Raw genomic sequence first — 24082 nt, 5'->3', positions numbered from 1 at the left:
AGAACTAGGCCGGCGAGGGAAACAGGATCAAACTTCAGAGTCTCTGCTCAAAGCACAGAAAAGCAAAAAGGTGGGCAGTTCCAAGTGTCTGCCTGGGAATATGCAAATTCTTTTTGTACACACCTCAGCTCATTAGGAGGTGTCGCGGCTGCTGGGCAAGGGGAACGGGAAGCGTGAATCAGGCTTTCACTGAAGTGGCACTGTAGGACTTTCGTCCCCAACGATTTTACGCTTTCCCCACCATCCCTCCAATCGATAGGCTGTGAGCCACCACTGTTCTATGCAAATAGCCATGCACTTTAAGTCCCTTTTTCACACGTATTTTCATTAAAGCTGAATATATAAGTATAGATCTGTCTAGGCTGGAGGCACTTGAAACAAGACTAACGAGCCCCTTCAAGTGTACCTGAGAGGAATCTGACTCAGGATTGGCCACCTTCTAAGGGCACCTCTAACGGGCACAAATATCGTGCAAGCCCTATGAAAAGCGCAGCGTGAGTCTTGGTGCCACCTTTTAAAAGGAGAGTGACGTCTGGCCTCTGGCAGCAGGAATGTTGAGAAAAGAGAAAATATACTGCCTGCTATCGTGCAGTTTCAAGATAGTCAAGGAAAAGCAATCTCATGCACTGCCCAAGCTCTTTCCCATGATGCACCTCTCCTACACTCTGTCTATGCAAATGAGCAAGCAGAGAGATCAGGAATAAAACACCAAGCTCATGTTCCCTTATAACAGTAGCAGACAACTCCTAAATATTCCCCAACTTCTAATGCTTTTCTTTTAAACAAATGATAAACAGCCTCACCTGTGGTAAGGCTTAAAAAAATTGAATAAACTCGTAAATGTTCCTCTCCACAGAAATCTTTAGTAAAAGGCGAAAGATTTTTTCGTTTTGAAGAGAAACCAGAGTAAGTTAGAATATGGCTCTCTGGGGGTTAGAGGCACCAGATCAAAGACCCTATCATTGCGAGGGTGAGGACCTGAGAGGTATTTGCAGCCTCTAAAAAAGAGGGCAAGAACTAGGCCGGTGAGGGAAACAGGATCAAACTTCAGAGTCTCTGCTCAAAGCACAGAAAAGCAAAAAGGTGGGCAGTTCCAAGTGTCTGCCTGGGAATATGCAAATTCTTTTTGTACACACCTCAGCTCATTAGGAGGTGTCGGGGCTGCTGGGCAAGGGGAACGGGAAGCGTGAATCAGGCTTTCACTGAAGTGGCACTGTAGGACTTTCGTCCCCAACGATTTTACGCTTTCCCCACCATCCCTCCAATCGATAGGCTGTGAGCCACCACTGTTCTATGCAAATAGCCATGCACTTTAAGTCCCTTTTTCACACGTATTTTCATTAAAGCTGAATATATAAGTATAGATCTGTCTAGGCTGGAGGCACTTGAAACAAGACTAACGAGCCCCTTCAAGTGTACCTGAGAGGAATCTGACTCAGGATTGGCCACCTTCTAAGGGCACCTCTAACGGGCACAAATATCGTGCAAGCCCTATGAAAAGCGCAGCATGAGTCTTGGTGCCACCTTTTAAAAGGAGAGTGACGTCTGGCCTCTGGCAGCAGGAATGTTGAGAAAAGAGAAAATATACTGCCTGCTATCGTGCAGTTTCAAGATAGTCAAGGAAAAGCAATCTCATGCACTGCCCAAGCTCTGTCCCATGATGCACCTCTCCTACACTCTGTCTATGCAAATGAGCAAGCAGAGAGATCAGGAATAAAACACCAAGCTCATGTTCCCTTATAACAGTAGCAGACAACTCCTAAATGTTCCCCAACTTCTAATGCTTTTCTTTTAAACAAATGATAAACAGCCTCACCTGTGGTAAGGCTTAAAAAAATTGAATAAACTCGTAAATGTTCCTCTCCACGGAAATCTTTAGTAAAAGGCGAAAGATTTTTTCGTTTTGAAGAGAAACCAGAGTAAGTTAGAATATGGCTCTCTGGGGGTTAGAGGCACCAGATCAAAGACCCTATCATTGCGAGGGTGAGGACCTGAGAGGTATTTGCAGCCTCTAAAAAAGAGGGCAAGAACTAGGCCGGCGAGGGAAACAGGATCAAACTTCAGAGTCTCTGCTCAAAGCACAGAAAAGCAAAAAGGTGGGCAGTTCCAAGTGTCTGCCTGGGAATATGCAAATTCTTTTTGTACACACCTCAGCTCATTAGGAGGTGTCGCGGCTGCTGGGCAAGGGGAACGGGAAGCGTGAATCAGGCTTTCACTGAAGTGGCACTGTAGGACTTTCGTCCCCAACGATTTTACGCTTTCCCCACCATCCCTCCAATCGATAGGCTGTGAGCCACCACTGTTCTATGCAAATAGCCATGCACTTTAAGTCCCTTTTTCACACGTATTTTCATTAAAGCTGAATATATAAGTATAGATCTGTCTAGGCTGGAGGCACTTGAAACAAGACTAACGAGCCCCTTCAAGTGTACCTGAGAGGAATCTGACTCAGGATTGGCCACCTTCTAAGGGCACCTCTAACGGGCACAAATATCGTGCAAGCCCTATGAAAAGCGCAGCGTGAGTCTTGGTGCCACCTTTTAAAAGGAGAGTGACGTCTGGCCTCTGGCAGCAGGAATGTTGAGAAAAGAGAAAATATACTGCCTGCTATCGTGCAGTTTCAAGATAGTCAAGGAAAAGCAATCTCATGCACTGCCCAAGCTCTTTCCCATGATGCACCTCTCCTACACTCTGTCTATGCAAATGAGCAAGCAGAGAGATCAGGAATAAAACACCAAGCTCATGTTCCCTTATAACAGTAGCAGACAACTCCTAAATATTCCCCAACTTCTAATGCTTTTCTTTTAAACAAATGATAAACAGCCTCACCTGTGGTAAGGCTTAAAAAAATTGAATAAACTCGTAAATGTTCCTCTCCACGGAAATCTTTAGTAAAAGGCGAAAGATTTTTTCGTTTTGAAGAGAAACCAGAGTAAGTTAGAATATGGCTCTCTGGGGGTTAGAGGCACCAGATCAAAGACCCTATCATTGCGAGGGTGAGGACCTGAGAGGTATTTGCAGCCTCTAAAAAAGAGGGCAAGAACTAGGCCGGCGAGGGAAACAGGATCAAACTTCAGAGTCTCTGCTCAAAGCACAGAAAAGCAAAAAGGTGGGCAGTTCCAAGTGTCTGCCTGGGAATATGCAAATTCTTTTTGTACACACCTCAGCTCATTAGGAGGTGTCGGGGCTGCTGGGCAAGGGGAACGGGAAGCGTGAATCAGGCTTTCACTGAAGTGGCACTGTAGGACTTTCGTCCCCAACGATTTTACGCTTTCCCCACCATCCCTCCAATCGATAGGCTGTGAGCCACCACTGTTCTATGCAAATAGCCATGCACTTTAAGTCCCTTTTTCACACGTATTTTCATTAAAGCTGAATATATAAGTATAGATCTGTCTAGGCTGGAGGCACTTGAAACAAGACTAACGAGCCCCTTCAAGTGTACCTGAGAGGAATCTGACTCAGGATTGGCCACCTTCTAAGGGCACCTCTAACGGGCACAAATATCGTGCAAGCCCTATGAAAAGCGCAGCATGAGTCTTGGTGCCACCTTTTAAAAGGAGAGTGACGTCTGGCCTCTGGCAGCAGGAATGTTGAGAAAAGAGAAAATATACTGCCTGCTATCGTGCAGTTTCAAGATAGTCAAGGAAAAGCAATCTCATGCACTGCCCAAGCTCTGTCCCATGATGCACCTCTCCTACACTCTGTCTATGCAAATGAGCAAGCAGAGAGATCAGGAATAAAACACCAAGCTCATGTTCCCTTATAACAGTAGCAGACAACTCCTAAATGTTCCCCAACTTCTAATGCTTTTCTTTTAAACAAATGATAAACAGCCTCACCTGTGGTAAGGCTTAAAAAAATTGAATAAACTCGTAAATGTTCCTCTCCACGGAAATCTTTAGTAAAAGGCGAAAGATTTTTTCGTTTTGAAGAGAAACCAGAGTAAGTTAGAATATGGCTCTCTGGGGGTTAGAGGCACCAGATCAAAGACCCTATCATTGCGAGGGTGAGGACCTGAGAGGTATTTGCAGCCTCTAAAAAAGAGGGCAAGAACTAGGCCGGCGAGGGAAACAGGATCAAACTTCAGAGTCTCTGCTCAAAGCACAGAAAAGCAAAAAGGTGGGCAGTTCCAAGTGTCTGCCTGGGAATATGCAAATTCTTTTTGTACACACCTCAGCTCATTAGGAGGTGTCGCGGCTGCTGGGCAAGGGGAACGGGAAGCGTGAATCAGGCTTTCACTGAAGTGGCACTGTAGGACTTTCGTCCCCAACGATTTTACGCTTTCCCCACCATCCCTCCAATCGATAGGCTGTGAGCCACCACTGTTCTATGCAAATAGCCATGCACTTTAAGTCCCTTTTTCACACGTATTTTCATTAAAGCTGAATATATAAGTATAGATCTGTCTAGGCTGGAGGCACTTGAAACAAGACTAACGAGCCCCTTCAAGTGTACCTGAGAGGAATCTGACTCAGGATTGGCCACCTTCTAAGGGCACCTCTAACGGGCACAAATATCGTGCAAGCCCTATGAAAAGCGCAGCGTGAGTCTTGGTGCCACCTTTTAAAAGGAGAGTGACGTCTGGCCTCTGGCAGCAGGAATGTTGAGAAAAGAGAAAATATACTGCCTGCTATCGTGCAGTTTCAAGATAGTCAAGGAAAAGCAATCTCATGCACTGCCCAAGCTCTTTCCCATGATGCACCTCTCCTACACTCTGTCTATGCAAATGAGCAAGCAGAGAGATCAGGAATAAAACACCAAGCTCATGTTCCCTTATAACAGTAGCAGACAACTCCTAAATATTCCCCAACTTCTAATGCTTTTCTTTTAAACAAATGATAAACAGCCTCACCTGTGGTAAGGCTTAAAAAAATTGAATAAACTCGTAAATGTTCCTCTCCACAGAAATCTTTAGTAAAAGGCGAAAGATTTTTTCGTTTTGAAGAGAAACCAGAGTAAGTTAGAATATGGCTCTCTGGGGGTTAGAGGCACCAGATCAAAGACCCTATCATTGCGAGGGTGAGGACCTGAGAGGTATTTGCAGCCTCTAAAAAAGAGGGCAAGAACTAGGCCGGTGAGGGAAACAGGATCAAACTTCAGAGTCTCTGCTCAAAGCACAGAAAAGCAAAAAGGTGGGCAGTTCCAAGTGTCTGCCTGGGAATATGCAAATTCTTTTTGTACACACCTCAGCTCATTAGGAGGTGTCGGGGCTGCTGGGCAAGGGGAACGGGAAGCGTGAATCAGGCTTTCACTGAAGTGGCACTGTAGGACTTTCGTCCCCAACGATTTTACGCTTTCCCCACCATCCCTCCAATCGATAGGCTGTGAGCCACCACTGTTCTATGCAAATAGCCATGCACTTTAAGTCCCTTTTTCACACGTATTTTCATTAAAGCTGAATATATAAGTATAGATCTGTCTAGGCTGGAGGCACTTGAAACAAGACTAACGAGCCCCTTCAAGTGTACCTGAGAGGAATCTGACTCAGGATTGGCCACCTTCTAAGGGCACCTCTAACGGGCACAAATATCGTGCAAGCCCTATGAAAAGCGCAGCATGAGTCTTGGTGCCACCTTTTAAAAGGAGAGTGACGTCTGGCCTCTGGCAGCAGGAATGTTGAGAAAAGAGAAAATATACTGCCTGCTATCGTGCAGTTTCAAGATAGTCAAGGAAAAGCAATCTCATGCACTGCCCAAGCTCTGTCCCATGATGCACCTCTCCTACACTCTGTCTATGCAAATGAGCAAGCAGAGAGATCAGGAATAAAACACCAAGCTCATGTTCCCTTATAACAGTAGCAGACAACTCCTAAATGTTCCCCAACTTCTAATGCTTTTCTTTTAAACAAATGATAAACAGCCTCACCTGTGGTAAGGCTTAAAAAAATTGAATAAACTCGTAAATGTTCCTCTCCACGGAAATCTTTAGTAAAAGGCGAAAGATTTTTTCGTTTTGAAGAGAAACCAGAGTAAGTTAGAATATGGCTCTCTGGGGGTTAGAGGCACCAGATCAAAGACCCTATCATTGCGAGGGTGAGGACCTGAGAGGTATTTGCAGCCTCTAAAAAAGAGGGCAAGAACTAGGCCGGCGAGGGAAACAGGATCAAACTTCAGAGTCTCTGCTCAAAGCACAGAAAAGCAAAAAGGTGGGCAGTTCCAAGTGTCTGCCTGGGAATATGCAAATTCTTTTTGTACACACCTCAGCTCATTAGGAGGTGTCGCGGCTGCTGGGCAAGGGGAACGGGAAGCGTGAATCAGGCTTTCACTGAAGTGGCACTGTAGGACTTTCGTCCCCAACGATTTTACGCTTTCCCCACCATCCCTCCAATCGATAGGCTGTGAGCCACCACTGTTCTATGCAAATAGCCATGCACTTTAAGTCCCTTTTTCACACGTATTTTCATTAAAGCTGAATATATAAGTATAGATCTGTCTAGGCTGGAGGCACTTGAAACAAGACTAACGAGCCCCTTCAAGTGTACCTGAGAGGAATCTGACTCAGGATTGGCCACCTTCTAAGGGCACCTCTAACGGGCACAAATATCGTGCAAGCCCTATGAAAAGCGCAGCATGAGTCTTGGTGCCACCTTTTAAAAGGAGAGTGACGTCTGGCCTCTGGCAGCAGGAATGTTGAGAAAAGAGAAAATATACTGCCTGCTATCGTGCAGTTTCAAGATAGTCAAGGAAAAGCAATCTCATGCACTGCCCAAGCTCTGTCCCATGATGCACCTCTCCTACACTCTGTCTATGCAAATGAGCAAGCAGAGAGATCAGGAATAAAACACCAAGCTCATGTTCCCTTATAACAGTAGCAGACAACTCCTAAATGTTCCCCAACTTCTAATGCTTTTCTTTTAAACAAATGATAAACAGCCTCACCTGTGGTAAGGCTTAAAAAAATTGAATAAACTCGTAAATGTTCCTCTCCACGGAAATCTTTAGTAAAAGGCGAAAGATTTTTTCGTTTTGAAGAGAAACCAGAGTAAGTTAGAATATGGCTCTCTGGGGGTTAGAGGCACCAGATCAAAGACCCTATCATTGCGAGGGTGAGGACCTGAGAGGTATTTGCAGCCTCTAAAAAAGAGGGCAAGAACTAGGCCGGCGAGGGAAACAGGATCAAACTTCAGAGTCTCTGCTCAAAGCACAGAAAAGCAAAAAGGTGGGCAGTTCCAAGTGTCTGCCTGGGAATATGCAAATTCTTTTTGTACACACCTCAGCTCATTAGGAGGTGTCGGGGCTGCTGGGCAAGGGGAACGGGAAGCGTGAATCAGGCTTTCACTGAAGTGGCACTGTAGGACTTTCGTCCCCAACGATTTTACGCTTTCCCCACCATCCCTCCAATCGATAGGCTGTGAGCCACCACTGTTCTATGCAAATAGCCATGCACTTTAAGTCCCTTTTTCACACGTATTTTCATTAAAGCTGAATATATAAGTATAGATCTGTCTAGGCTGGAGGCACTTGAAACAAGACTAACGAGCCCCTTCAAGTGTACCTGAGAGGAATCTGACTCAGGATTGGCCACCTTCTAAGGGCACCTCTAACGGGCACAAATATCGTGCAAGCCCTATGAAAAGCGCAGCATGAGTCTTGGTGCCACCTTTTAAAAGGAGAGTGACGTCTGGCCTCTGGCAGCAGGAATGTTGAGAAAAGAGAAAATATACTGCCTGCTATCGTGCAGTTTCAAGATAGTCAAGGAAAAGCAATCTCATGCACTGCCCAAGCTCTGTCCCATGATGCACCTCTCCTACACTCTGTCTATGCAAATGAGCAAGCAGAGAGATCAGGAATAAAACACCAAGCTCATGTTCCCTTATAACAGTAGCAGACAACTCCTAAATGTTCCCCAACTTCTAATGCTTTTCTTTTAAACAAATGATAAACAGCCTCACCTGTGGTAAGGCTTAAAAAAATTGAATAAACTCGTAAATGTTCCTCTCCACAGAAATCTTTAGTAAAAGGCGAAAGATTTTTTCGTTTTGAAGAGAAACCAGAGTAAGTTAGAATATGGCTCTCTGGGGGTTAGAGGCACCAGATCAAAGACCCTATCATTGCGAGGGTGAGGACCTGAGAGGTATTTGCAGCCTCTAAAAAAGAGGGCAAGAACTAGGCCGGTGAGGGAAACAGGATCAAACTTCAGAGTCTCTGCTCAAAGCACAGAAAAGCAAAAAGGTGGGCAGTTCCAAGTGTCTGCCTGGGAATATGCAAATTCTTTTTGTACACACCTCAGCTCATTAGGAGGTGTCGGGGCTGCTGGGCAAGGGGAACGGGAAGCGTGAATCAGGCTTTCACTGAAGTGGCACTGTAGGACTTTCGTCCCCAACGATTTTACGCTTTCCCCACCATCCCTCCAATCGATAGGCTGTGAGCCACCACTGTTCTATGCAAATAGCCATGCACTTTAAGTCCCTTTTTCACACGTATTTTCATTAAAGCTGAATATATAAGTATAGATCTGTCTAGGCTGGAGGCACTTGAAACAAGACTAACGAGCCCCTTCAAGTGTACCTGAGAGGAATCTGACTCAGGATTGGCCACCTTCTAAGGGCACCTCTAACGGGCACAAATATCGTGCAAGCCCTATGAAAAGCGCAGCGTGAGTCTTGGTGCCACCTTTTAAAAGGAGAGTGACGTCTGGCCTCTGGCAGCAGGAATGTTGAGAAAAGAGAAAATATACTGCCTGCTATCGTGCAGTTTCAAGATAGTCAAGGAAAAGCAATCTCATGCACTGCCCAAGCTCTTTCCCATGATGCACCTCTCCTACACTCTGTCTATGCAAATGAGCAAGCAGAGAGATCAGGAATAAAACACCAAGCTCATGTTCCCTTATAACAGTAGCAGACAACTCCTAAATATTCCCCAACTTCTAATGCTTTTCTTTTAAACAAATGATAAACAGCCTCACCTGTGGTAAGGCTTAAAAAAATTGAATAAACTCGTAAATGTTCCTCTCCACGGAAATCTTTAGTAAAAGGCGAAAGATTTTTTCGTTTTGAAGAGAAACCAGAGTAAGTTAGAATATGGCTCTCTGGGGGTTAGAGGCACCAGATCAAAGACCCTATCATTGCGAGGGTGAGGACCTGAGAGGTATTTGCAGCCTCTAAAAAAGAGGGCAAGAACTAGGCCGGCGAGGGAAACAGGATCAAACTTCAGAGTCTCTGCTCAAAGCACAGAAAAGCAAAAAGGTGGGCAGTTCCAAGTGTCTGCCTGGGAATATGCAAATTCTTTTTGTACACACCTCAGCTCATTAGGAGGTGTCGGGGCTGCTGGGCAAGGGGAACGGGAAGCGTGAATCAGGCTTTCACTGAAGTGGCACTGTAGGACTTTCGTCCCCAACGATTTTACGCTTTCCCCACCATCCCTCCAATCGATAGGCTGTGAGCCACCACTGTTCTATGCAAATAGCCATGCACTTTAAGTCCCTTTTTCACACGTATTTTCATTAAAGCTGAATATATAAGTATAGATCTGTCTAGGCTGGAGGCACTTGAAACAAGACTAACGAGCCCCTTCAAGTGTACCTGAGAGGAATCTGACTCAGGATTGGCCACCTTCTAAGGGCACCTCTAACGGGCACAAATATCGTGCAAGCCCTATGAAAAGCGCAGCGTGAGTCTTGGTGCCACCTTTTAAAAGGAGAGTGACGTCTGGCCTCTGGCAGCAGGAATGTTGAGAAAAGAGAAAATATACTGCCTGCTATCGTGCAGTTTCAAGATAGTCAAGGAAAAGCAATCTCATGCACTGCCCAAGCTCTTTCCCATGATGCACCTCTCCTACACTCTGTCTATGCAAATGAGCAAGCAGAGAGATCAGGAATAAAACACCAAGCTCATGTTCCCTTATAACAGTAGCAGACAACTCCTAAATATTCCCCAACTTCTAATGCTTTTCTTTTAAACAAATGATAAACAGCCTCACCTGTGGTAAGGCTTAAAAAAATTGAATAAACTCGTAAATGTTCCTCTCCACGGAAATCTTTAGTAAAAGGCGAAAGATTTTTTCGTTTTGAAGAGAAACCAGAGTAAGTTAGAATATGGCTCTCTGGGGGTTAGAGGCACCAGATCAAAGACCCTATCATTGCGAGGGTGAGGACCTGAGAGGTATTTGCAGCCTCTAAAAAAGAGGGCAAGAACTAGGCCGGCGAGGGAAACAGGATCAAACTTCAGAGTCTCTGCTCAAAGCACAGAAAAGCAAAAAGGTGGGCAGTTCCAAGTGTCTGCCTGGGAATATGCAAATTCTTTTTGTACACACCTCAGCTCATTAGGAGGTGTCGGGGCTGCTGGGCAAGGGGAACGGGAAGCGTGAATCAGGCTTTCACTGAAGTGGCACTGTAGGACTTTCGTCCCCAACGATTTTACGCTTTCCCCACCATCCCTCCAATCGATAGGCTGTGAGCCACCACTGTTCTATGCAAATAGCCATGCACTTTAAGTCCCTTTTTCACACGTATTTTCATTAAAGCTGAATATATAAGTATAGATCTGTCTAGGCTGGAGGCACATGAAACAAGACAAACGAGCCCCTTCAAGTGTACCTGAGAGGAATCTGACTCAGGATTGGCCACCCTCTAAGGGCACCTCTAACGGGCACAAATAACGGGCAAGCCCTATGAAAAGCGCAGCATGACTCTTGGTGCCACCTTTTAAAAGGAGAGTGACGTCTGGCCTCTGGCAGCAGGAATGTTGAGAAAAGAGAAAATACACTGCCTGCTATCGTGCAGTTTCAAGATAGTCAAGGAAAAGCAATCTCATGCACTGCCCAAGCTCTTTCCCATGATGCACCTCTCCTACACTCTGTCTATGCAAATGAGCAAGCAGAGAGATCAGGAATAAAACACCAAGCTCATGTTCCCTTATAACAGTAGCAGACAACTCCTAAATGTTCCCCAACTTCTAATGCTTTTCTTTTAAACAAATGATAAACAGCCTCACCTGTGGTAAGGCTTAAAAAAATTGAATAAACTCGTAAATGTTCCTCTCCACGGAAATCTTTAGTAAAAGGCGAAAGATTTTTTCGTTTTGAAGAGAAACCAGAGTAAGTTAGAATATGGCTCTCTGGGGGTTAGAGGCACCAGATCAAAGACCCTATCATTGCGAGGGTGAGGACCTGAGAGGTATTTGCAGCCTCTAAAAAAGAGGGCAAGAACTAGGCCGGTGAGGGAAACAGGATCAAACTTCAGAGTCTCTGCTCAAAGCACAGAAAAGCAAAAAGGTGGGCAGTTCCAAGTGTCTGCCTGGGAATATGCAAATTCTTTTTGTACACACCTCAGCTCATTAGGAGGTGTCGGGGCTGCTGGGCAAGGGGAACGGGAAGCGTGAATCAGGCTTTCACTGAAGTGGCACTGTAGGACTTTCGTCCCCAACGATTTTACGCTTTCCCCACCATCCCTCCAATCGATAGGCTGTGAGCCACCACTGTTCTATGCAAATAGCCATGCACTTTAAGTCCCTTTTTCACACGTATTTTCATTAAAGCTGAATATATAAGTATAGATCTGTCTAGGCTGGAGGCACTTGAAACAAGACTAACGAGCCCCTTCAAGTGTACCTGAGAGGAATCTGACTCAGGATTGGCCACCTTCTAAGGGCACCTCTAACGGGCACAAATATCGTGCAAGCCCTATGAAAAGCGCAGCATGAGTCTTGGTGCCACCTTTTAAAAGGAGAGTGACGTCTGGCCTCTGGCAGCAGGAATGTTGAGAAAAGAGAAAATATACTGCCTGCTATCGTGCAGTTTCAAGATAGTCAAGGAAAAGCAATCTCATGCACTGCCCAAGCTCTGTCCCATGATGCACCTCTCCTACACTCTGTCTATGCAAATGAGCAAGCAGAGAGATCAGGAATAAAACACCAAGCTCATGTTCCCTTATAACAGTAGCAGACAACTCCTAAATGTTCCCCAACTTCTAATGCTTTTCTTTTAAACAAATGATAAACAGCCTCACCTGTGGTAAGGCTTAAAAAAATTGAATAAACTCGTAAATGTTCCTCTCCACGGAAATCTTTAGTAAAAGGCGAAAGATTTTTTCGTTTTGAAGAGAAACCAGAGTAAGTTAGAATATGGCTCTCTGGGGGTTAGAGGCACCAGATCAAAGACCCTATCATTGCGAGGGTGAGGACCTGAGAGGTATTTGCAGCCTCTAAAAAAGAGGGCAAGAACTAGGCCGGCGAGGGAAACAGGATCAAACTTCAGAGTCTCTGCTCAAAGCACAGAAAAGCAAAAAGGTGGGCAGTTCCAAGTGTCTGCCTGGGAATATGCAAATTCTTTTTGTACACACCTCAGCTCATTAGGAGGTGTCGGGGCTGCTGGGCAAGGGGAACGGGAAGCGTGAATCAGGCTTTCACTGAAGTGGCACTGTAGGACTTTCGTCCCCAACGATTTTACGCTTTCCCCACCATCCCTCCAATCGATAGGCTGTGAGCCACCACTGTTCTATGCAAATAGCCATGCACTTTAAGTCCCTTTTTCACACGTATTTTCATTAAAGCTGAATATATAAGTATAGATCTGTCTAGGCTGGAGGCACTTGAAACAAGACTAACGAGCCCCTTCAAGTGTACCTGAGAGGAATCTGACTCAGGATTGGCCACCTTCTAAGGGCACCTCTAACGGGCACAAATATCGTGCAAGCCCTATGAAAAGCGCAGCATGAGTCTTGGTGCCACCTTTTAAAAGGAGAGTGACGTCTGGCCTCTGGCAGCAGGAATGTTGAGAAAAGAGAAAATATACTGCCTGCTATCGTGCAGTTTCAAGATAGTCAAGGAAAAGCAATCTCATGCACTGCCCAAGCTCTGTCCCATGATGCACCTCTCCTACACTCTGTCTATGCAAATGAGCAAGCAGAGAGATCAGGAATAAAACACCAAGCTCATGTTCCCTTATAACAGTAGCAGACAACTCCTAAATGTTCCCCAACTTCTAATGCTTTTCTTTTAAACAAATGATAAACAGCCTCACCTGTGGTAAGGCTTAAAAAAATTGAATAAACTCGTAAATGTTCCTCTCCACGGAAATCTTTAGTAAAAGGCGAAAGATTTTTTCGTTTTGAAGAGAAACCAGAGTAAGTTAGAATATGGCTCTCTGGGGGTTAGAGGCACCAGATCAAAGACCCTATCATTGCGAGGGTGAGGACCTGAGAGGTATTTGCAGCCTCTAAAAAAGAGGGCAAGAACTAGGCCGGCGAGGGAAACAGGATCAAACTTCAGAGTCTCTGCTCAAAGCACAGAAAAGCAAAAAGGTGGGCAGTTCCAAGTGTCTGCCTGGGAATATGCAAATTCTTTTTGTACACACCTCAGCTCATTAGGAGGTGTCGGGGCTGCTGGGCAAGGGGAACGGGAAGCGTGAATCAGGCTTTCACTGAAGTGGCACTGTAGGACTTTCGTCCCCAACGATTTTACGCTTTCCCCACCATCCCTCCAATCGATAGGCTGTGAGCCACCACTGTTCTATGCAAATAGCCATGCACTTTAAGTCCCTTTTTCACACGTATTTTCATTAAAGCTGAATATATAAGTATAGATCTGTCTAGGCTGGAGGCACTTGAAACAAGACTAACGAGCCCCTTCAAGTGTACCTGAGAGGAATCTGACTCAGGATTGGCCACCTTCTAAGGGCACCTCTAACGGGCACAAATATCGTGCAAGCCCTATGAAAAGCGCAGCATGAGTCTTGGTGCCACCTTTTAAAAGGAGAGTGACGTCTGGCCTCTGGCAGCAGGAATGTTGAGAAAAGAGAAAATATACTGCCTGCTATCGTGCAGTTTCAAGATAGTCAAGGAAAAGCAATCTCATGCACTGCCCAAGCTCTGTCCCATGATGCACCTCTCCTACACTCTGTCTATGCAAATGAGCAAGCAGAGAGATCAGGAATAAAACACCAAGCTCATGTTCCCTTATAACAGTAGCAGACAACTCCTAAATGTTCCCCAACTTCTAATGCTTTTCTTTTAAACAAATGATAAACAGCCTCACCTGTGGTAAGGCTTAAAAAAATTGAATAAACTCGTAAATGTTCCTCTCCACAGAAATCTTTAGTAAAAGGCGAAAGATTTTTTCGTTTTGAAGAGAAACCAGAGTAAGTTAGAATATGGCTCTCTGGGGGTTAGAGGCACCAGATCAAAGACCCTATCATTGCGAGGGTGAGGACCTGAGAGGTATTTGCAGCCTCTAAAAAAGAGGGCAAGAACTAGGCCGGTGAGGGAAACAGGATCAAACTTCAGAGTCTCTGCTCAAAGCACAGAAAAGCAAAAAGGTGGGCAGTTCCAAGTGTCTGCCTGGGAATATGCAAATTCTTTTTGTACACACCTCAGCTCATTAGGAGGTGTCGGGGCTGCTGGGCAAGGGGAACGGGAAGCGTGAATCAGGCTTTCACTGAAGTGGCACTGTAGGACTTTCGTCCCCAACGATTTTACGCTTTCCCCACCATCCCTCCAATCGATAGGCTGTGAGCCACCACTGTTCTATGCAAATAGCCATGCACTTTAAGTCCCTTTTTCACACGTATTTTCATTAAAGCTGAATATATAAGTATAGATCTGTCTAGGCTGGAGGCACTTGAAACAAGACTAACGAGCCCCTTCAAGTGTACCTGAGAGGAATCTGACTCAGGATTGGCCACCTTCTAAGGGCACCTCTAACGGGCACAAATATCGTGCAAGCCCTATGAAAAGCGCAGCATGAGTCTTGGTGCCACCTTTTAAAAGGAGAGTGACGTCTGGCCTCTGGCAGCAGGAATGTTGAGAAAAGAGAAAATATACTGCCTGCTATCGTGCAGTTTCAAGATAGTCAAGGAAAAGCAATCTCATGCACTGCCCAAGCTCTGTCCCATGATGCACCTCTCCTACACTCTGTCTATGCAAATGAGCAAGCAGAGAGATCAGGAATAAAACACCAAGCTCATGTTCCCTTATAACAGTAGCAGACAACTCCTAAATGTTCCCCAACTTCTAATGCTTTTCTTTTAAACAAATGATAAACAGCCTCACCTGTGGTAAGGCTTAAAAAAATTGAATAAACTCGTAAATGTTCCTCTCCACGGAAATCTTTAGTAAAAGGCGAAAGATTTTTTCGTTTTGAAGAGAAACCAGAGTAAGTTAGAATATGGCTCTCTGGGGGTTAGAGGCACCAGATCAAAGACCCTATCATTGCGAGGGTGAGGACCTGAGAGGTATTTGCAGCCTCTAAAAAAGAGGGCAAGAACTAGGCCGGTGAGGGAAACAGGATCAAACTTCAGAGTCTCTGCTCAAAGCACAGAAAAGCAAAAAGGTGGGCAGTTCCAAGTGTCTGCCTGGGAATATGCAAATTCTTTTTGTACACACCTCAGCTCATTAGGAGGTGTCGGGGCTGCTGGGCAAGGGGAACGGGAAGCGTGAATCAGGCTTTCACTGAAGTGGCACTGTAGGACTTTCGTCCCCAACGATTTTACGCTTTCCCCACCATCCCTCCAATCGATAGGCTGTGAGCCACCACTGTTCTATGCAAATAGCCATGCACTTTAAGTCCCTTTTTCACACGTATTTTCATTAAAGCTGAATATATAAGTATAGATCTGTCTAGGCTGGAGGCACTTGAAACAAGACTAACGAGCCCCTTCAAGTGTACCTGAGAGGAATCTGACTCAGGATTGGCCACCTTCTAAGGGCACCTCTAACGGGCACAAATATCGTGCAAGCCCTATGAAAAGCGCAGCATGAGTCTTGGTGCCACCTTTTAAAAGGAGAGTGACGTCTGGCCTCTGGCAGCAGGAATGTTGAGAAAAGAGAAAATATACTGCCTGCTATCGTGCAGTTTCAAGATAGTCAAGGAAAAGCAATCTCATGCACTGCCCAAGCTCTGTCCCATGATGCACCTCTCCTACACTCTGTCTATGCAAATGAGCAAGCAGAGAGATCAGGAATAAAACACCAAGCTCATGTTCCCTTATAACAGTAGCAGACAACTCCTAAATATTCCCCAACTTCTAATGCTTTTCTTTTAAACAAATGATAAACAGCCTCACCTGTGGTAAGGCTTAAAAAAATTGAATAAACTCGTAAATGTTCCTCTCCACGGAAATCTTTAGTAAAAGGCGAAAGATTTTTTCGTTTTGAAGAGAAACCAGAGTAAGTTAGAATATGGCTCTCTGGGGGTTAGAGGCACCAGATCAAAGACCCTATCATTGCGAGGGTGAGGACCTGAGAGGTATTTGCAGCCTCTAAAAAAGAGGGCAAGAACTAGGCCGGTGAGGGAAACAGGATCAAACTTCAGAGTCTCTGCTCAAAGCACAGAAAAGCAAAAAGGTGGGCAGTTCCAAGTGTCTGCCTGGGAATATGCAAATTCTTTTTGTACACACCTCAGCTCATTAGGAGGTGTCGGGGCTGCTGGGCAAGGGGAACGGGAAGCGTGAATCAGGCTTTCACTGAAGTGGCACTGTAGGACTTTCGTCCCCAACGATTTTACGCTTTCCCCACCATCCCTCCAATCGATAGGCTGTGAGCCACCACTGTTCTATGCAAATAGCCATGCACTTTAAGTCCCTTTTTCACACGTATTTTCATTAAAGCTGAATATATAAGTATAGATCTGTCTAGGCTGGAGGCACTTGAAACAAGACAAACGAGCCCCTTCAAGTGTACCTGAGAGGAATCTGACTCAGGATTGGCCACCCTCTAAGGGCACCTCTAACGGGCACAAATAACGGGCAAGCCCTATGAAAAGCGCAGCATGACTCTTGGTGCCACCTTTTAAAAGGAGAGTGACGTCTGGCCTCTGGCAGCAGGAATGTTGAGAAAAGAGAAAATACACTGCCTGCTATCGTGCAGTTTCAAGATAGTCAAGGAAAAGCAATCTCATGCACTGCCCAAGCTCTTTCCCATGATGCACCTCTCCTACACTCTGTCTATGCAAATGAGCAAGCAGAGAGATCAGGAATAAAACACCAAGCTCATGTTCCCTTATAACAGTAGCAGACAACTCCTAAATGTTCCCCAACTTCTAATGCTTTTCTTTTAAACAAATGATAAACAGCCTCACCTGTGGTAAGGCTTAAAAAAATTGAATAAACTCGTAAATGTTCCTCTCCACGGAAATCTTTAGTAAAAGGCGAAAGATTTTTTCGTTTTGAAGAGAAACCAGAGTAAGTTAGAATATGGCTCTCTGGGGGTTAGAGGCACCAGATCAAAGACCCTATCATTGCGAGGGTGAGGACCTGAGAGGTATTTGCAGCCTCTAAAAAAGAGGGCAAGAACTAGGCCGGTGAGGGAAACAGGATCAAACTTCAGAGTCTCTGCTCAAAGCACAGAAAAGCAAAAAGGTGGGCAGTTCCAAGTGTCTGCCTGGGAATATGCAAATTCTTTTTGTACACACCTCAGCTCATTAGGAGGTGTCGGGGCTGCTGGGCAAGGGGAACGGGAAGCGTGAATCAGGCTTTCACTGAAGTGGCACTGTAGGACTTTCGTCCCCAACGATTTTACGCTTTCCCCACCATCCCTCCAATCGATAGGCTGTGAGCCACCACTGTTCTATGCAAATAGCCATGCACTTTAAGTCCCTTTTTCACACGTATTTTCATTAAAGCTGAATATATAAGTATAGATCTGTCTAGGCTGGAGGCACTTGAAACAAGACTAACGAGCCCCTTCAAGTGTACCTGAGAGGAATCTGACTCAGGATTGGCCACCTTCTAAGGGCACCTCTAACGGGCACAAATATCGTGCAAGCCCTATGAAAAGCGCAGCATGAGTCTTGGTGCCACCTTTTAAAAGGAGAGTGACGTCTGGCCTCTGGCAGCAGGAATGTTGAGAAAAGAGAAAATATACTGCCTGCTATCGTGCAGTTTCAAGATAGTCAAGGAAAAGCAATCTCATGCACTGCCCAAGCTCTGTCCCATGATGCACCTCTCCTACACTCTGTCTATGCAAATGAGCAAGCAGAGAGATCAGGAATAAAACACCAAGCTCATGTTCCCTTATAACAGTAGCAGACAACTCCTAAATGTTCCCCAACTTCTAATGCTTTTCTTTTAAACAAATGATAAACAGCCTCACCTGTGGTAAGGCTTAAAAAAATTGAATAAACTCGTAAATGTTCCTCTCCACGGAAATCTTTAGTAAAAGGCGAAAGATTTTTTCGTTTTGAAGAGAAACCAGAGTAAGTTAGAATATGGCTCTCTGGGGGTTAGAGGCACCAGATCAAAGACCCTATCATTGCGAGGGTGAGGACCTGAGAGGTATTTGCAGCCTCTAAAAAAGAGGGCAAGAACTAGGCCGGCGAGGGAAACAGGATCAAACTTCAGAGTCTCTGCTCAAAGCACAGAAAAGCAAAAAGGTGGGCAGTTCCAAGTGTCTGCCTGGGAATATGCAAATTCTTTTTGTACACACCTCAGCTCATTAGGAGGTGTCGGGGCTGCTGGGCAAGGGGAACGGGAAGCGTGAATCAGGCTTTCACTGAAGTGGCACTGTAGGACTTTCGTCCCCAACGATTTTACGCTTTCCCCACCATCCCTCCAATCGATAGGCTGTGAGCCACCACTGTTCTATGCAAATAGCCATGCACTTTAAGTCCCTTTTTCACACGTATTTTCATTAAAGCTGAATATATAAGTATAGATCTGTCTAGGCTGGAGGCACTTGAAACAAGACTAACGAGCCCCTTCAAGTGTACCTGAGAGGAATCTGACTCAGGATTGGCCACCTTCTAAGGGCACCTCTAACGGGCACAAATATCGTGCAAGCCCTATGAAAAGCGCAGCATGAGTCTTGGTGCCACCTTTTAAAAGGAGAGTGACGTCTGGCCTCTGGCAGCAGGAATGTTGAGAAAAGAGAAAATATACTGCCTGCTATCGTGCAGTTTCAAGATAGTCAAGGAAAAGCAATCTCATGCACTGCCCAAGCTCTGTCCCATGATGCACCTCTCCTACACTCTGTCTATGCAAATGAGCAAGCAGAGAGATCAGGAATAAAACACCAAGCTCATGTTCCCTTATAACAGTAGCAGACAACTCCTAAATGTTCCCCAACTTCTAATGCTTTTCTTTTAAACAAATGATAAACAGCCTCACCTGTGGTAAGGCTTAAAAAAATTGAATAAACTCGTAAATGTTCCTCTCCACGGAAATCTTTAGTAAAAGGCGAAAGATTTTTTCGTTTTGAAGAGAAACCAGAGTAAGTTAGAATATGGCTCTCTGGGGGTTAGAGGCACCAGATCAAAGACCCTATCATTGCGAGGGTGAGGACCTGAGAGGTATTTGCAGCCTCTAAAAAAGAGGGCAAGAACTAGGCCGGCGAGGGAAACAGGATCAAACTTCAGAGTCTCTGCTCAAAGCACAGAAAAGCAAAAAGGTGGGCAGTTCCAAGTGTCTGCCTGGGAATATGCAAATTCTTTTTGTACACACCTCAGCTCATTAGGAGGTGTCGGGGCTGCTGGGCAAGGGGAACGGGAAGCGTGAATCAGGCTTTCACTGAAGTGGCACTGTAGGACTTTCGTCCCCAACGATTTTACGCTTTCCCCACCATCCCTCCAATCGATAGGCTGTGAGCCACCACTGTTCTATGCAAATAGCCATGCACTTTAAGTCCCTTTTTCACACGTATTTTCATTAAAGCTGAATATATAAGTATAGATCTGTCTAGGCTGGAGGCACTTGAAACAAGACTAACGAGCCCCTTCAAGTGTACCTGAGAGGAATCTGACTCAGGATTGGCCACCTTCTAAGGGCACCTCTAACGGGCACAAATATCGTGCAAGCCCTATGAAAAGCGCAGCATGAGTCTTGGTGCCACCTTTTAAAAGGAGAGTGACGTCTGGCCTCTGGCAGCAGGAATGTTGAGAAAAGAGAAAATATACTGCCTGCTATCGTGCAGTTTCAAGATAGTCAAGGAAAAGCAATCTCATGCACTGCCCAAGCTCTGTCCCATGATGCACCTCTCCTACACTCTGTCTATGCAAATGAGCAAGCAGAGAGATCAGGAATAAAACACCAAGCTCATGTTCCCTTATAACAGTAGCAGACAACTCCTAAATGTTCCCCAACTTCTAATGCTTTTCTTTTAAACAAATGATAAACAGCCTCACCTGTGGTAAGGCTTAAAAAAATTGAATAAACTCGTAAATGTTCCTCTCCACAGAAATCTTTAGTAAAAGGCGAAAGATTTTTTCGTTTTGAAGAGAAACCAGAGTAAGTTAGAATATGGCTCTCTGGGGGTTAGAGGCACCAGATCAAAGACCCTATCATTGCGAGGGTGAGGACCTGAGAGGTATTTGCAGCCTCTAAAAAAGAGGGCAAGAACTAGGCCGGTGAGGGAAACAGGATCAAACTTCAGAGTCTCTGCTCAAAGCACAGAAAAGCAAAAAGGTGGGCAGTTCCAAGTGTCTGCCTGGGAATATGCAAATTCTTTTTGTACACACCTCAGCTCATTAGGAGGTGTCGGGGCTGCTGGGCAAGGGGAACGGGAAGCGTGAATCAGGCTTTCACTGAAGTGGCACTGTAGGACTTTCGTCCCCAACGATTTTACGCTTTCCCCACCATCCCTCCAATCGATAGGCTGTGAGCCACCACTGTTCTATGCAAATAGCCATGCACTTTAAGTCCCTTTTTCACACGTATTTTCATTAAAGCTGAATATATAAGTATAGATCTGTCTAGGCTGGAGGCACTTGAAACAAGACTAACGAGCCCCTTCAAGTGTACCTGAGAGGAATCTGACTCAGGATTGGCCACCTTCTAAGGGCACCTCTAACGGGCACAAATATCGTGCAAGCCCTATGAAAAGCGCAGCATGAGTCTTGGTGCCACCTTTTAAAAGGAGAGTGACGTCTGGCCTCTGGCAGCAGGAATGTTGAGAAAAGAGAAAATATACTGCCTGCTATCGTGCAGTTTCAAGATAGTCAAGGAAAAGCAATCTCATGCACTGCCCAAGCTCTGTCCCATGATGCACCTCTCCTACACTCTGTCTATGCAAATGAGCAAGCAGAGAGATCAGGAATAAAACACCAAGCTCATGTTCCCTTATAACAGTAGCAGACAACTCCTAAATGTTCCCCAACTTCTAATGCTTTTCTTTTAAACAAATGATAAACAGCCTCACCTGTGGTAAGGCTTAAAAAAATTGAATAAACTCGTAAATGTTCCTCTCCACGGAAATCTTTAGTAAAAGGCGAAAGATTTTTTCGTTTTGAAGAGAAACCAGAGTAAGTTAGAATATGGCTCTCTGGGGGTTAGAGGCACCAGATCAAAGACCCTATCATTGCGAGGGTGAGGACCTGAGAGGTATTTGCAGCCTCTAAAAAAGAGGGCAAGAACTAGGCCGGTGAGGGAAACAGGATCAAACTTCAGAGTCTCTGCTCAAAGCACAGAAAAGCAAAAAGGTGGGCAGTTCCAAGTGTCTGCCTGGGAATATGCAAATTCTTTTTGTACACACCTCAGCTCATTAGGAGGTGTCGGGGCTGCTGGGCAAGGGGAACGGGAAGCGTGAATCAGGCTTTCACTGAAGTGGCACTGTAGGACTTTCGTCCCCAACGATTTTACGCTTTCCCCACCATCCCTCCAATCGATAGGCTGTGAGCCACCACTGTTCTATGCAAATAGCCATGCACTTTAAGTCCCTTTTTCACACGTATTTTCATTAAAGCTGAATATATAAGTATAGATCTGTCTAGGCTGGAGGCACTTGAAACAAGACTAACGAGCCCCTTCAAGTGTACCTGAGAGGAATCTGACTCAGGATTGGCCACCTTCTAAGGGCACCTCTAACGGGCACAAATATCGTGCAAGCCCTATGAAAAGCGCAGCATGAGTCTTGGTGCCACCTTTTAAAAGGAGAGTGACGTCTGGCCTCTGGCAGCAGGAATGTTGAGAAAAGAGAAAATATACTGCCTGCTATCGTGCAGTTTCAAGATAGTCAAGGAAAAGCAATCTCATGCACTGCCCAAGCTCTGTCCCATGATGCACCTCTCCTACACTCTGTCTATGCAAATGAGCAAGCAGAGAGATCAGGAATAAAACACCAAGCTCATGTTCCCTTATAACAGTAGCAGACAACTCCTAAATGTTCCCCAACTTCTAATGCTTTTCTTTTAAACAAATGATAAACAGCCTCACCTGTGGTAAGGCTTAAAAAAATTGAATAAACTCGTAAATGTTCCTCTCCACGGAAATCTTTAGTAAAAGGCGAAAGATTTTTTCGTTTTGAAGAGAAACCAGAGTAAGTTAGAATATGGCTCTCTGGGGGTTAGAGGCACCAGATCAAAGACCCTATCATTGCGAGGGTGAGGACCTGAGAGGTATTTGCAGCCTCTAAAAAAGAGGGCAAGAACTAGGCCGGCGAGGGAAACAGGATCAAACTTCAGAGTCTCTGCTCAAAGCACAGAAAAGCAAAAAGGTGGGCAGTTCCAAGTGTCTGCCTGGGAATATGCAAATTCTTTTTGTACACACCTCAGCTCATTAGGAGGTGTCGGGGCTGCTGGGCAAGGGGAACGGGAAGCGTGAATCAGGCTTTCACTGAAGTGGCACTGTAGGACTTTCGTCCCCAACGATTTTACGCTTTCCCCACCATCCCTCCAATCGATAGGCTGTGAGCCACCACTGTTCTATGCAAATAGCCATGCACTTTAAGTCCCTTTTTCACACGTATTTTCATTAAAGCTGAATATATAAGTATAGATCTGTCTAGGCTGGAGGCACTTGAAACAAGACTAACGAGCCCCTTCAAGTGTACCTGAGAGGAATCTGACTCAGGATTGGCCACCTTCTAAGGGCACCTCTAACGGGCACAAATATCGTGCAAGCCCTATGAAAAGCGCAGCATGAGTCTTGGTGCCACCTTTTAAAAGGAGAGTGACGTCTGGCCTCTGGCAGCAGGAATGTTGAGAAAAGAGAAAATATACTGCCTGCTATCGTGCAGTTTCAAGATAGTCAAGGAAAAGCAATCTCATGCACTGCCCAAGCTCTGTCCCATGATGCACCTCTCCTACACTCTGTCTATGCAAATGAGCAAGCAGAGAGATCAGGAATAAAACACCAAGCTCATGTTCCCTTATAACAGTAGCAGACAACTCCTAAATGTTCCCCAACTTCTAATGCTTTTCTTTTAAACAAATGATAAACAGCCTCACCTGTGGTAAGGCTTAAAAAAATTGAATAAACTCGTAAATGTTCCTCTCCACAGAAATCTTTAGTAAAAGGCGAAAGATTTTTTCGTTTTGAAGAGAAACCAGAGTAAGTTAGAATATGGCTCTCTGGGGGTTAGAGGCACCAGATCAAAGACCCTATCATTGCGAGGGTGAGGACCTGAGAGGTATTTGCAGCCTCTAAAAAAGAGGGCAAGAACTAGGCCGGTGAGGGAAACAGGATCAAACTTCAGAGTCTCTGCTCAAAGCACAGAAAAGCAAAAAGGTGGGCAGTTCCAAGTGTCTGCCTGGGAATATGCAAATTCTTTTTGTACACACCTCAGCTCATTAGGAGGTGTCGGGGCTGCTGGGCAAGGGGAACGGGAAGCGTGAATCAGGCTTTCACTGAAGTGGCACTGTAGGACTTTCGTCCCCAACGATTTTACGCTTTCCCCACCATCCCTCCAATCGATAGGCTGTGAGCCACCACTGTTCTATGCAAATAGCCATGCACTTTAAGTCCCTTTTTCACACGTATTTTCATTAAAGCTGAATATATAAGTATAGATCTGTCTAGGCTGGAGGCACTTGAAACAAGACTAACGAGCCCCTTCAAGTGTACCTGAGAGGAATCTGACTCAGGATTGGCCACCTTCTAAGGGCACCTCTAACGGGCACAAATATCGTGCAAGCCCTATGAAAAGCGCAGCATGAGTCTTGGTGCCACCTTTTAAAAGGAGAGTGACGTCTGGCCTCTGGCAGCAGGAATGTTGAGAAAAGAGAAAATATACTGCCTGCTATCGTGCAGTTTCAAGATAGTCAAGGAAAAGCAATCTCATGCACTGCCCAAGCTCTGTCCCATGATGCACCTCTCCTACACTCTGTCTATGCAAATGAGCAAGCAGAGAGATCAGGAATAAAACACCAAGCTCATGTTCCCTTATAACAGTAGCAGACAACTCCTAAATGTTCCCCAACTTCTAATGCTTTTCTTTTAAA

At 45.3% G+C, this 24082-nt stretch overlaps 23 non-coding genes across 23 annotated transcripts; all 23 read right to left on the bottom strand.

Annotated features, from left to right (window-relative positions):
* Window positions 1-795: 795 nt before the first annotated feature.
* LOC147677338 (U5 spliceosomal RNA) lies at window positions 796-910 on the bottom strand. Its single transcript, XR_015302697.1, has one exon. It is a non-coding gene; the product is annotated as a U5 spliceosomal RNA (small nuclear RNA).
* An 898-nt stretch (window positions 911-1808) lies between these two features.
* Window positions 1809-1923, bottom strand: LOC147677337 (U5 spliceosomal RNA). Its single transcript, XR_015303301.1, has one exon. It is a non-coding gene; the product is annotated as a U5 spliceosomal RNA (small nuclear RNA).
* An 898-nt stretch (window positions 1924-2821) lies between these two features.
* LOC147677336 (U5 spliceosomal RNA) lies at window positions 2822-2936 on the bottom strand. Its single transcript, XR_015303300.1, has one exon. It is a non-coding gene; the product is annotated as a U5 spliceosomal RNA (small nuclear RNA).
* Window positions 2937-3834: 898 nt separating this feature from the next.
* LOC147677335 (U5 spliceosomal RNA) lies at window positions 3835-3949 on the bottom strand. The gene has a single exon (XR_015303299.1). It is a non-coding gene; the product is annotated as a U5 spliceosomal RNA (small nuclear RNA).
* Window positions 3950-4847: 898 nt separating this feature from the next.
* Window positions 4848-4962, bottom strand: LOC147677334 (U5 spliceosomal RNA). Its single transcript, XR_015302695.1, has one exon. It is a non-coding gene; the product is annotated as a U5 spliceosomal RNA (small nuclear RNA).
* Window positions 4963-5860: 898 nt separating this feature from the next.
* On the bottom strand, window positions 5861-5975 carry LOC147677333 (U5 spliceosomal RNA). Its single transcript, XR_015303298.1, has one exon. It is a non-coding gene; the product is annotated as a U5 spliceosomal RNA (small nuclear RNA).
* An 898-nt stretch (window positions 5976-6873) lies between these two features.
* Window positions 6874-6988, bottom strand: LOC147677332 (U5 spliceosomal RNA). The gene has a single exon (XR_015303297.1). It is a non-coding gene; the product is annotated as a U5 spliceosomal RNA (small nuclear RNA).
* Window positions 6989-7886: 898 nt separating this feature from the next.
* LOC147677331 (U5 spliceosomal RNA) lies at window positions 7887-8001 on the bottom strand. The gene has a single exon (XR_015302694.1). It is a non-coding gene; the product is annotated as a U5 spliceosomal RNA (small nuclear RNA).
* Window positions 8002-8899: 898 nt separating this feature from the next.
* On the bottom strand, window positions 8900-9014 carry LOC147677330 (U5 spliceosomal RNA). The gene has a single exon (XR_015303296.1). It is a non-coding gene; the product is annotated as a U5 spliceosomal RNA (small nuclear RNA).
* Window positions 9015-9912: 898 nt separating this feature from the next.
* LOC147677329 (U5 spliceosomal RNA) lies at window positions 9913-10027 on the bottom strand. Its single transcript, XR_015303295.1, has one exon. It is a non-coding gene; the product is annotated as a U5 spliceosomal RNA (small nuclear RNA).
* Window positions 10028-10925: 898 nt separating this feature from the next.
* Window positions 10926-11040, bottom strand: LOC147677328 (U5 spliceosomal RNA). The gene has a single exon (XR_015303294.1). It is a non-coding gene; the product is annotated as a U5 spliceosomal RNA (small nuclear RNA).
* An 898-nt stretch (window positions 11041-11938) lies between these two features.
* LOC147677327 (U5 spliceosomal RNA) lies at window positions 11939-12053 on the bottom strand. The gene has a single exon (XR_015303293.1). It is a non-coding gene; the product is annotated as a U5 spliceosomal RNA (small nuclear RNA).
* An 898-nt stretch (window positions 12054-12951) lies between these two features.
* Window positions 12952-13066, bottom strand: LOC147677326 (U5 spliceosomal RNA). Its single transcript, XR_015303291.1, has one exon. It is a non-coding gene; the product is annotated as a U5 spliceosomal RNA (small nuclear RNA).
* Window positions 13067-13964: 898 nt separating this feature from the next.
* LOC147677325 (U5 spliceosomal RNA) lies at window positions 13965-14079 on the bottom strand. Its single transcript, XR_015302693.1, has one exon. It is a non-coding gene; the product is annotated as a U5 spliceosomal RNA (small nuclear RNA).
* Window positions 14080-14977: 898 nt separating this feature from the next.
* LOC147677324 (U5 spliceosomal RNA) lies at window positions 14978-15092 on the bottom strand. The gene has a single exon (XR_015303290.1). It is a non-coding gene; the product is annotated as a U5 spliceosomal RNA (small nuclear RNA).
* Window positions 15093-15990: 898 nt separating this feature from the next.
* On the bottom strand, window positions 15991-16105 carry LOC147677323 (U5 spliceosomal RNA). The gene has a single exon (XR_015303289.1). It is a non-coding gene; the product is annotated as a U5 spliceosomal RNA (small nuclear RNA).
* An 898-nt stretch (window positions 16106-17003) lies between these two features.
* On the bottom strand, window positions 17004-17118 carry LOC147677322 (U5 spliceosomal RNA). Its single transcript, XR_015303288.1, has one exon. It is a non-coding gene; the product is annotated as a U5 spliceosomal RNA (small nuclear RNA).
* An 898-nt stretch (window positions 17119-18016) lies between these two features.
* On the bottom strand, window positions 18017-18131 carry LOC147677321 (U5 spliceosomal RNA). The gene has a single exon (XR_015303287.1). It is a non-coding gene; the product is annotated as a U5 spliceosomal RNA (small nuclear RNA).
* Window positions 18132-19029: 898 nt separating this feature from the next.
* On the bottom strand, window positions 19030-19144 carry LOC147677320 (U5 spliceosomal RNA). Its single transcript, XR_015303286.1, has one exon. It is a non-coding gene; the product is annotated as a U5 spliceosomal RNA (small nuclear RNA).
* Window positions 19145-20042: 898 nt separating this feature from the next.
* On the bottom strand, window positions 20043-20157 carry LOC147677319 (U5 spliceosomal RNA). Its single transcript, XR_015302692.1, has one exon. It is a non-coding gene; the product is annotated as a U5 spliceosomal RNA (small nuclear RNA).
* Window positions 20158-21055: 898 nt separating this feature from the next.
* Window positions 21056-21170, bottom strand: LOC147677318 (U5 spliceosomal RNA). Its single transcript, XR_015303285.1, has one exon. It is a non-coding gene; the product is annotated as a U5 spliceosomal RNA (small nuclear RNA).
* Window positions 21171-22068: 898 nt separating this feature from the next.
* Window positions 22069-22183, bottom strand: LOC147677317 (U5 spliceosomal RNA). The gene has a single exon (XR_015303284.1). It is a non-coding gene; the product is annotated as a U5 spliceosomal RNA (small nuclear RNA).
* Window positions 22184-23081: 898 nt separating this feature from the next.
* Window positions 23082-23196, bottom strand: LOC147677316 (U5 spliceosomal RNA). Its single transcript, XR_015302691.1, has one exon. It is a non-coding gene; the product is annotated as a U5 spliceosomal RNA (small nuclear RNA).
* Window positions 23197-24082: the final 886 nt, after the last annotated feature.

The sequence above is a fragment of the Lissotriton vulgaris genome, chromosome 12 (genome assembly GCF_964263255.1).
Source record: "Lissotriton vulgaris chromosome 12, aLisVul1.2, whole genome shotgun sequence".
Taxonomy (NCBI): domain Eukaryota; kingdom Metazoa; phylum Chordata; class Amphibia; order Caudata; family Salamandridae; genus Lissotriton; species Lissotriton vulgaris.
The sequence above is the reverse complement of the archived record's forward strand: the minus strand, read 5'-3'. Positions and strand labels throughout refer to the sequence as shown.